This window comes from Gallinula chloropus, assembly GCF_964237585.1.
Source record: "Gallinula chloropus genome assembly, chromosome: 2".
Classification (NCBI taxonomy): domain Eukaryota; kingdom Metazoa; phylum Chordata; class Aves; order Gruiformes; family Rallidae; genus Gallinula; species Gallinula chloropus.
Genome location: NC_140086.1, coordinates 118,869,730 through 118,881,203, shown reverse-complemented (window position 1 = coordinate 118,881,203; position 11,474 = coordinate 118,869,730). Strand labels below are relative to the sequence as shown.

The 11,474-nt window shown below is 45.7% G+C and overlaps 1 long non-coding RNA gene across 1 annotated transcript in view; it reads left to right on the top strand.

The window, feature by feature from the left end:
- The first annotated feature begins 440 nt into the window (after positions 1 to 440).
- The window catches only part of LOC311189250, a 31,305-nt gene continuing 20,271 nt past the window's right edge, over positions 441 to 11,474 (top strand). The window contains exons 1-2 of the long non-coding RNA XR_014617157.1: positions 441 to 532; positions 2,817 to 2,938. This is a non-coding gene — a long non-coding RNA (uncharacterized lncRNA). The remainder of the gene's footprint in view (positions 533 to 2,816; positions 2,939 to 11,474) is intronic.

The window sequence follows — 11,474 nt, the reverse complement described above, 5'->3', positions numbered from 1 at the left end:
GGCAGCAGAAGGGTCAAGTGGAGGTTGAAGGAGGTCTGGTGAAGAGATGAGGAGGGGAGTGAGGAATGAAGACGACTGAGGGGTTAAGGAAACTGACTGGGTGGGGAGGCAGGGACTGACACGCCTGGGGAGAAAGCTGTGAGGGGGAACCACCGGACTGAGGTGGGAACTGGCGTGGCGGGACCGGGCTAGCGGGTCCACAGCAAAGACCCCGGCAGAAAGCCCGCCCTGGGAGACGCGGTACCCAGGCCCAGCAAACTACATCCCCCAGGATGCCTGTCGCGGCGGCAGGCACTGAGCGTGCGCAGATGCCGCCGCGCTCCCCAGCACGGCGGGCGAGGGGCCGCCCGCCCGGCCCCCTCCCCATCACCACCCGCCGCCGGGAGCGTGGGGGAGGCGGTGCCGCCCCGCCCCGGCCCCTCGGCGGACAGCACCCGCCGCGGGCGGGGAGGCCGTGAGGTGGCGGTAGGGGCGGCGGGGCCGAGTCAAGCCGAGCTGGCGGTTGCTGCCGGTTGGTCCTGCGGGGCGGCAGGTGAGGCGGCGCGGGGCGGGGGCGGCCAGGGCCGGACACCCCGGGCCGGGCGCCCTCAGGGGGTGGCGGTTCGCGGGGCCCGGCGGCTGCCGCCTCTTTTCTGAGGGACAAGTGGGTGAAGAGGAGGCGGCGGCGGCGGGACCAGGGCGAGGTCTCCCGTGGTCGGCGGCGACCCCGCAGTGGGGAGGCACAGCGCGGGGCCGGGGCGGGGGGGGGGGGATGTGATAAACCCACGGACCCCCCGGCAGGATCGCAGGGCGCGGAGCTGACGCCCGGGACGCGGAGACCTTTCTTCCCCGCAGCCGGGGAGGGAGTGCGGTCCGGGCCGACAGCGGGGACGGGCGACGCCGTGAGGGGTTAGCTGTGGCAGGCAGCAGCCTGCACCACGGAAACACGGTTCAATTAAAACTAATAACCTCCCCGGAGGTCAGAGGCGCTGCGGGTTTAACGCCTACCCGGGCGAGCAGGGAGGTAATTACGTTCTCCCGGCAGTTTTCCGTGGTGGCTGAATTCTCCCCAAACACCTGTCTTCAGCTTTGAAAGCTTAGCAGTCCTCCTGAGTTTGGCCCCCGGTGGGTACGGGTGCTGTGGCTTTATCGCATCCTGCCCCTTTTAATTACCGTGTGCTGACTAAGCGTGGTGGGAAAGTTTCTCGGGCGTATGGCAGCTCAGGGTATGTTCTGAGGTCAGGCCGACTGGGCTGCTTGTGCCCCCCTTGCTTCCTTCCACCCCCTCTCAACCCAGTGCTTAAACGGGTTATTACGGTAATGGCTGCTGCTTTGGAAAAGTGAAGGGGTGCACTTGTCTCTGGTGATGGGGATAATGATGTATCCGAACAATTCTTGCAAGTGAGGGGACACATCCGTGTTTTTACACCTGTACTGTAGCTGTGTAACTGTTGGTAAATGCTGGCTTGTAAATAGTGACCACTGATTCAGGAGAATCTGTTGGCTTTGGTAATAAAACAGTAATGACTTCATTTATTAGCAGTCTCAAAACACTTGAACTGATAGATCAGCTTGTTAGCTGAAGCCTTGACTTAGCTGAGAGCCAGAAGAGCAGCTATTCTCTGGGACAAGCTTTTCCTTCCCACAGTTCCGATGTATGCCAGGGTGTTTGTTTTGCAGTGTCATTTGCAAAAAAGTGATAGAGCCCAAATGCATGAACTAGATACAGGAAACCTGCCTTGCAGTCCATTTTTCTGCAGGAGTGCGTTTTGAATGGTGTATGATTGCAAGGTGGTAGTTTTACTTGGAGTCTCACTTTGGAGTTTTAATTAGCTGCCATCAGAGCTGGAGTTCAGCTTCCAACACTTGTGAAGTGTGCCATGAACATGCACTCTAGGCACCTGGTTAATGTTTTGGGACTAATTGCCTAGAGACTGTTCTCTAATAAGCAATGTTCAAAACGCATTGACTGTATGGAAATCTTTTTGCAGTTAAATTTCTAATCTCTGGAGTTGCATCTCACTGTGAACTTAATACTCAATTTTCAGATGACTTAGTTGTCGCTCCCCTTATGCTCACCACCTTCGCCTAAAAATTTTTGCTTTAAAGTCTTCAGTAAGTGCCGTTGGTTTAAACAGTTCTCTATGACAGCAGCCCACATTTAGTTACCATACCACAGAGTTTCTAATGGAATTGTAACTGGCCTGTGGTCTAACACAGCAAGGCCTTTAGGAGGTGTTTTTAAACATAGTTTTACTAGTGGCAGGTATTTAAGCTTCTACCATTTTATTAAAATTATAACCGAGCCATAGATGACTTCTCTTGGCAGAAGACCTGGTTTCTATTTAAAATGGCTTTTCCAACCAGAGTGTATCTAGGCTGTGAAGGAGCAGATTTTTCTAGGAAGTAGTGGGAGGCAGGAAGAATCACGAAAAAGAAGGTGGCGCAAAGGAGAGCGTTAAACCATAAAGCTAGAACCAGTCAAAAGTTCTCATCTGTGCAGACAAAATTTTGCCATCTCACACTGCAGGACAACAGTTTCTTCTGTTGCTGTCCAGGATGGTTGCAGAGCTCAGTTCTGTGGTTTGGAGCGAGGGCAGAATGGGTCTGTGGGTCCGTAAAGCTTGGGGAGTAAGCTAGGAAGGGTAAGGGGAGTTTCAGGGGAAATGGGGGACACTTCCCCTGTTTTGCTGGCCACCTTCCTGGGGAAGCCAGTGGCTGTTCATAAGATACTCTGCACAGTTGGCACAGAGCTCTGACTGAGGGTTAACGCTGGTCGGTATTTCTGCTGTGCTGGATGAAGGCATGACATGGGACCCTCTTCCTTCTCCTTTTAGGTCTTCACTCCTTTCCTTCACCTTCTGCAGTAGGTCGTGTTCCTTCCTCCTCCATCACCACGCAGCCTGCTCCAACATCTCTCTGCCTTCTTCACCCTGCAGTTCTTTGTCTCAGTGACACGGTAGGTATGAGGTGCTGGGAGAACATACATTTCCTTCTTTGCCCTCCAAGCATGGCAACTGGGCCTGACAGGGTAGGCAGTGGAAGGGTGGCCACTCACACTTGGTCATGCTAGACAGCCCTCGTCTCTGCCTGCGCTTGAAGCAAGCTGTGAGGGGGGCACTGAACTCAGCGTGGTGGAATTTAAACTGTGAGCCTTCAAAGCCAATTACTGGACGCAGTCAGTATCTGACAAGTTTCAGTTTCATTAGCTGCCTCCCAGGAGAATCGAGCTGTGCGGCTCACCTTTGCAGAGATCAGATTCTCCTCTGTGATGTTATTAGGTGTTTTTAAAAATAGCTTCATCAGTCCACTTTAAAAGAGCCGGTCTGCTCTGATAGCAGTGCCTGCTGGTGCTTTTCCAGATAAGGAACTTGTCACTTTTCCTCCTGTCATACATGCAGCTTCTGCCCTATTTAGAATACAGCTTGAAAAAAAGACTACAGAGTAACCACCAGTCTTGTATATTGGTCTAGGAACAACTAAATGTGTCTTATTTAACTTATTTAACCTTATTTAAGTAACAGTATTGGTTTATGAAGGTTATAGGATCAAACTAAATGCAGGGTTGAAAGTAATACTTCATGTTCCTGTGTCTAGAAGAAATCTGTCAGAAGATTTCTTACATAACAAAATAATAACAGGCCAAAGATCACTACTTCTTTTCTTCTTTCAGTCCCAATTAGAAGTTCATTTGCTTTTAAAAGGATCTGAAGTACTAGTTTGTGTATGTGCCTAATCTATATATTCATAGGGTGGTGGGAAGCAACCAGATGTATTGTGTAAAACCCATTTCCATCTGTTATTGAGGGGCTGAAAAGTTGTTGTATGCTTGTGCACGTCAGGAGTATCACAAGGAAGCTGCAGTTGCATGACATACCTAGTGATTCATGTTATGGTGTATGCAGGAGCAGTATTCTAATTTACTCATTTCTTTGATGTTTTGTGAGCAGATGGCATTTTTTTAAAAGGTCTATAATTCTGTTGGAATTTGATAATGGCTGATTGCTGGGGAATGGGAAAAGGAGCTGTACTTTTTGACTGTGACACTGACCTCTCAAAAAAAGTCATCCCTCTGCAGCCTCATTTGTAACCTACTATCCTTTCAGAAATCCTTGCTCAAGAATATTCACCTGTGTCCTCAGCACATACTGTTACAGGATAAAGGCACCAGAGAGGTCATGGCTTATTATAGGACCCAACGGACCTTTACTCTTTCCCTCTTTCTCACATTCTTCTTTACTCCTTCTCTCTGTTTCTATGTCTTTCACCAGGCCTTTGACTTAGGTCTATTCATGTACTTTAAGCACCTGCCTAAGTGTTTGTAGCATAGGACATAAGTAGCTATTTGCACTGTAACATCAAAGGATCGCATTTCAAAATTACAACTTTTCCTTTGAAGAGGAAAAAAAGGTTCCTGGTTGCTATGGTGATCAGCGCTATATAAATGTCTATAAATAAATAAACAGCTGATTCTTGGACTTTGATTTGCAGTTTTTTTGCTTGCCTAATGAGATATAATTAAATATCAAAATGGGAGGAGGTGACATTTTGCCAGTTTTATTAAATACATATTATTCTTATGCCTTCTGTTTTAACAGTGTTTCTGCTGAAAACAATTAAATACTAAGTTGTTTGGTTTTTTCTCTATCAAAAGTTGATGCTTTGAAAAAATCTTAGTCTGCTATTTATAGAAAAAAGTGCTAGATGACAAAAGGCACTCCACTAAAAAGATCATGTCCGTTTTATGTTTAATCAGAATATAACATTTTGAGCTAAATGCCTATTTTTCTTATCTCTAAGAGACTATTATGTGCTGTCACAACATTTAAGTTCCAGTCAAAAGTCTCTGTGAATGTAATTAAGTTCCTCTGCAGTATTTGAAAACCCCACTGGTGTGCAACAGCAAAACCTGAAGATGTCGTTGACTCCTTTCTTTTATGTTAAAATGACAAAGGGTAAAAAATTGGATATTCCTTGTTGAAGCTTAAGGAGGAGGGGGAATTGGCTTTTTTCGTGAGCCCTTTGTGCTCAGGTTTGTGATGCTGGTTCCTCTCTGTGCTAAAGGTGATAATGGTAAAATGGATTGGATGGGGACATTAAACTGCTCCTTAAGAAGTCACCTTGTGGCCATTAGCCACTGTCAAAGTGCCCTTTTCATTAGCAGTCTCTGGAGCCCCGTCTGCTGCAGTGTCTGAAGCACAACCACAGCCCAGTTCCCTGCCAGTGCACTGGAGTATTCCCACTCAGATGGGTTTCTCACTCAGGACATGGGTGCGCTTTGTGTAACAGCAAAGGAGCATTTATAATGGAAGGAAAATAGTTGGAATATACAGAAACACTCCTTTGTTGAAGGCTCAGTCTAATGTCTTAGTGGAAACTGATTTTGCCACTGTGACCCAAAGAGATTTCTTCAGTCCTAAGCCATGGAGCGCAGCTTGTGCACTGGCAGAGAGTAGATGTGCTTTGCACCACAGCCACAACTTTATATTCAAAGAAGCTTTCAGATTTCCAAAGAACTTTGAAGCACTACCCTGTTTGGCTAAATGCTTGGTAAAATGACAGTCTTCCTTCCTTCCCTGTGTGCGTTCACAGAAGCACAGAATGGTTAGGGCTTGGAAGGGACCTCTGGAGATCACCTAGTCCAACCCCCAGGTTCCTATCTCCTTGCTCTACTGATTTAGCATATATTTGACTACCTGCCTTTAACTCAGAGCGTGTGTAATTGGGACAGTGAGGATACGTGGTATTTTTTTCCAGTTACAAGTATTTTTCTCTGAGCAAAACGTACATCTGCTCACAGCTACTGAAGGCAGGGGCAGGACAGGAGCAAGGAATGGTGTCACTGAAGGTCTTGCTTGAGCGGTGACAGCCTGCGCGGGTTTGATTTATGTTTCATAGGCCTGTCATTTTTGTCCCAGTTGAGCTGCTGCTGTGGCCAGGCTGGTGATGCTCACCTGGAGCACCGTGACAGCTTCAGTGTTTTCCTGGCAGCAAATTAATCCCAGAGCTGCCTCTCATCCTGTCGGTATGTGTCGTGGGACTGTGCTGACCTCACAGGGGGTGGCACAGAGTCCTGACCCTGTGCCTGCCTCCTCACTGTTTTGTGGGGAATTGAGGCCAGAATCAGGAGCAGTTTGTCCTCTCTACCTGCTGGAAGGTGGTTTGAGCTTCAGATGTATCGAGGGCAGTTTCCCCCACGCTGAGGTGAGGCCTGGACAGTCAGTGTTTGACCTGCAGGTCTTGGCTCCCTTCCCAGTATCATGTGGCTGACAGTGGACAAGGCCGTCCACGGTCTCTCCCAAAAGGGCCATTACAAAGGCCCAGTGAGGTTTGTAGGCAGCTTGAACCCAAGCAGAATCTGTGCCTCCTGCAAGAGCAACAGGTGGTTGGGAAGGGTGGGAAATGAGGAGTTTGGGAATTACTCCAAGTTCACAGCTACTCCCAGGGTTAATGGCTTGGGTTTGGTGTCCCTGGAGATCATATTGGTGTTGGAGCAGGATCAGGCTCCAGAGTCACTGAGAGCGAGCTTTATCAATTGGAAAGCACCATTATTACTAGCACATACTGCCTTTGAATGGATGTGGTGTCTTTATTTAGGAGCCTTTTCTTGGGGTAGAAGGATGAAATGCACACGTTGCTACTAAGGACAGGACAAGCTGATGAGGACAAGAGGTGCAGCTACTGTGTGTCTCCTTTTCCAGCATGGATAGGACAGAAGGTGAAACAGCACATATACTCAAGATTTATTTTTTTTTCTTCAGAAGTTCTCTTTTTCTGTGGTGGTGGAGGGGATGGTTTCTTTCCTTTCAAATTTTAATTTTTTTTTTAATGGATGGATATGATCCAGGACCATCTGGTGGAATTTGCTGTTGTCACATCTAGGTTTTCTGATGTATTGCCTGTCAAGTTATATTGTATGTTCAGATGAGTTTCTCATACGATGTGCTGACAACTACTGACAGCCCTGAGATGGGAAGTTGGAAGCTTGGTGAAAAGAAGAGAGGGGCAGAACTAGTTTTAAAAATGTTAACCTTGATTGCTCTTGATTGGTGGATTTCACTTCTGGTACTATGGTTGACTTTTTTTAGTAAAGAAAGGTGAATGAGTGAACTTTAAATCAAGTACATCTAAGTGCACTTAAGGTACTGTAATTAAACTTGGAAGGTCTGTAATTTGCTCCTTGTTTTGTCGCTATTTTTTTCTCTGACACTGGGCTTCTCACTTTCTCTGTCCTTAACTCTCCATCTGTAAATGCTCTCACACGTATTTAAATTGCAGCCTTTTCTCTCTCCTTCATTTTTCAATCCTTTCCCAGTCCCTCTGTAGGAGAGAGATCTCAAAATACTTCTGGTTTTATTAGGATATCACCAGGTATCCTAACAATGGTAGTATCCCAGCATCCTAAATCCTAATATCCTAATAATTATGTAGTAAAATGATCTAAGATCTTTGGCAAATTAGTACTAACCTTTCCAGACAGAGCACATATATGAAAGCGATAAGCAACTGTGAAATAACTACTGTAATTCTTTTTTTCCTGGCTTAATAGTCAAATAATTAATTAAAGCGGGGGTTTTTTGATGTAGAGGTCCACAGTGCAATTGCATTTCCTCACACATTGACAAAGATAATGCTGTACTTTGTAAGCCACAACCCAAACAAGCTATAAACAGTTCAGTTTTGTTCATTTATTTTTTCCCCCTTTCCTTGCCATAATTTGAAGCTCGGAATAGCAATTAGGCTGGTGACAAGACAAATTTCACAACTTGCTATCATTCTTCATTTTTTAATTGGCCAGATCACTAAAGAAGTGATTTGTGTTTGAACTTTGGAAGTTCTTAGTGTTTATATAGTACTGGTAGGAAGCATAGGACAGCTACTTATGAGCAGGTTGGAAAGAAGCCTGTTTGTAAAGAGAGATGAGATTGCACAGCAAAGGCACATCCAGGTGTAGTTCTGAATGCAGACTCTTCTCCCCCCCCCCACCATGTGTCTCTCAAAACCACGGTCATTATCGGGGCTTCCTGCTCATTAGATCCTGCCTAGATGTTGAAGAAGTTGGAAGTTGCCCTTGGAAAGGAAAAAAACTTTCACCTGTGAGGATCTGAAGCTGAAGATGGCAGTCCCCAAGCTCAGAGAACTCATGGTGCAGTTTCCTAAGGAAGAAGCTCAAAAGCATTTACTTAGCTCTACTTATTCCTGTTTTCTTGCATGCTACTTCCTGGCCTGGGGACTGTGTGTGCCCTTCAGTAGCTGTGGAGATGTTGTGTTAAGCAAAGCAGGCTGGTAGAGCCTGAATATAAGAAGCAGCCACTGTTTCCTACTCTGATCTTCTGCAATTCTGTATTTTGTGAGTCTCAGATAAGGACACCTGGAAGTGATCCAGCTCCTGTGCTCCTGTAGGGGAAGGATTGGGGTTTGCAAGGATCAGTCTGAGGGTATAGCAGCTCTCCGTGGTGATGGTGGGTTGTTTTGAATAGAGTGCTGTTCTTGTACAGATCAGGCATCAGCTCAGCTACAGCCAGAGAAGTGGGCTTTGGAGGAAACCCCATAGATGGAATGTGGCCAAACTCTCTGCCTCTACCTTGTTTGTTGGCACTGCAGGGAGGTGAGGCTGGACTTCAGTCCTTAAATGCATTAAATTAACTCAAAACGAGCTTGCTGGGAAAAGGGTAGTGAAGTGGGTTGGAAACGGTGTGTGTGTTAAGCCCACCTCTTATGCTTGAATACTTCAGGCAGCATTCCAGTCGGCACGTGGCTGGGGAACAGCCAGGTCATGGAGCACACTGTTGGTTAAACATATCTCAGCCCACAGATGCAGCTGAAATCATTTGTCCAGGCATAAAAGATAAAGCTGGTTAGGAATGAGAGCAACCCTGTCAGGAGAGACTTGTGAGAGGGGCCGGATGCAGTCTGGTGTAATGCTGGCTGCATAGGGCATGTACAAGCCAGCACCCTCTCAAGGGTTGCCAGGGTCCATTGCAGGAAAAAATTTGAGCTTCTGATGGTGGAGACTGATGAAGATCTTGACAGATCTATTCTGTTATTCCAGGTAGAGGCGCTTCCGAACGGGTCTGCGATGTGACTGATGATGTGCGGTGCTTCATCTTTATTTCATGTGAGGAGGAGGTGGGAGGGTGGAGATTGCTTGAAGTGCCTGGCTAGAGACAGAATGTAATTTATCAGTGTTCATTTGTCTGAAGGGATGCACAGCCCATATATAATTTAGGAGCGTGTTAAAAAGTAGGGAACTGTGGTCTTTTAAAATCAGGGAGCGCTTGAGTTTGTTGGTTTAAAAACCTTGTTTCTGTGACACATAAATGCACTGCTGTGCATTTTGTATTTATAGCCTGTGTACAGGATCAACGATGTGCCTAAAATGAACCAAGAAAGTGTGTATAAATAGTACTGATAAAACTAAGCCCTTCATAAACTTGGAGTAATGTGTATTTTCCATATTTAGGCTGAAATACCTGGAAATGCACAAGGAATTATCCTAGTCAGTTCTTCTGAGATCACATTTGATATAGATGTTCTTACTGTATGTGATCTGCAAATGGATTTCATTGTTTCTATTGCAGTATCCTTTCCCCTACTTCTTTTCCTTCTCCCTTGGAGTGTGCCCCCCTTTTCCTGATTCAAGCCTGTTAATAGTACACTGTAGCTATCAGAGGGGGAAAATGATATCAGTGTCCTCCACCTTGCTGTTGAGAAATCTCTATTTCATTGTTCTATTGCAGTATCCTTTCCCCCACTTCTTTTCCTTCTCCCTTGGATAGTTCCCCCCTTTTCGTGATTCAAGCCTGTTAATACACTATAGCTATCAGAGGGGGAAAATTATATCAGTGTCCTCCACCTTGCTGTTGAGAAAGCTCTATTTTTGTTTTGTGCAGTGTACTGACAGCAAGGGAAATGAGCAGGGTGTTGCTGTCCTTTATCACAGGCAGAATGATCATGTTCTGGAAAGTTCAAATAGAAATCCTTGGGCCATAGGGATGCATGGTTGAAAGTGCTCATCCAGCCAGGAGTTAAGGATGTGCTTAAATCTAAGCACAGGCATTGCTTCCATTGGGTGTATCTATCTGGCACTGTGCTGTGTGGGGTAGGCAAAGCTCTAGCTATGAACAAAATTTATTTTGGTGGCTTTAAGTAGGAAAAGGAAATGAGCCTTTTCCAGTCTCTTGTAAGAGTGGTCTGAGAGTAGTGAGGGTGCTCTTGAGCATCTCTGTCCTTGACTCTGTGGTGTGAACTGATGTAGATGGAAGCCTTAATGGTTTGGCATTGGCTGCCATACAGTCTGTCCACTTCCCCTCCTCACTTTTCACCCTGTCTGCTAACCATGAGCAGAGCAACGCCTTGTCTGTAGTAGGTGGTGTGGTAGTGTGGTGCCTCTGCCTAGAAGGGTTGGAGCATTAGAAGACACTGAGGATGTTTCAAAGGAGTGCATAACTTTTCCTCCCTTGCAAACACAGAAATATGTATAAATTTTTAATAATTTACAATTGAACAACTTTCCTGTCTGCTGAGTGTAAAAGCATTTGTACTAAAGCTCTGTACCCTGGCTTGCTCTCTGACAGCCTGAGATCATTTTCGTGCCACATTCCTTCCTCCTTTGACCTTGATGTCATGCATGCTTTCAGGGGAACCACTGTATTCTCTTTTCTGGGTGCCATCTGCATACTTCTTGTGGTGTGAAGTAGTGTACTGCCTTCTTGCTGGATTTGAGGCTTCGTTCTAACTGGGAGAGGAGGCATCATTTGTGTGTACAGATGGAAATAGTTTCACTGGTTTTCTTTTTGGTGCTGAATTGGATGTCATCCCTCTTGTATCCTTGAAAGTCTAAAAGAGAGATGGAGGCTGAGTTTTCCCGGTTCGCTGATTTTATAGCATCCTTCATTTGCACTGATTTACCTCCAACTGGTCCACAGCATTGCAGCTGGCACTGCAATTCTCACATCCATGTCCTGTGCTTTAAGTGATTTTGTTTACTTAATACAGTGCAATGAGATCTCAGGCTCATGATTGGAAATTCCTTGGTGCTTTACTGATAAACACAGATCAAAAAGATAATCTCCTGGTCTGGTCTTTTTTTCTTCCTCTGGAAGAGTCATGTACATTCTGCTGTACATCCTTTGTCCAAGTGTGTCTTCCTTTTGTTCTCTGTTTCCTTCTTACTTGGGTTTTTTTTTCCCTCCTTCCTTCCCTTTATTTCAGTCTTGTCTTTTATATTCTTTTGATTTGCTTTGTTTATGTTTGAGAAGAGACACACCTGAATTCAAGTGCAGTTGGCTATTTGAACCTAACTTGGAAGTTTAAGATACACTTTGTAAGGAAAGGTCTCAAAAAATTTGCCCCGTTGGCTCTTAAAGCTTTTTCCACCACTAGCTGAAAAGTTTCACTAACTTTTCCCAAATGTAATTCTCAATAAAAAGTTTCATTTTTTTGGTTGCAAAGATTTCTTTGTATATGGTGTTATGCCTGCTTCTCTGTTGCTC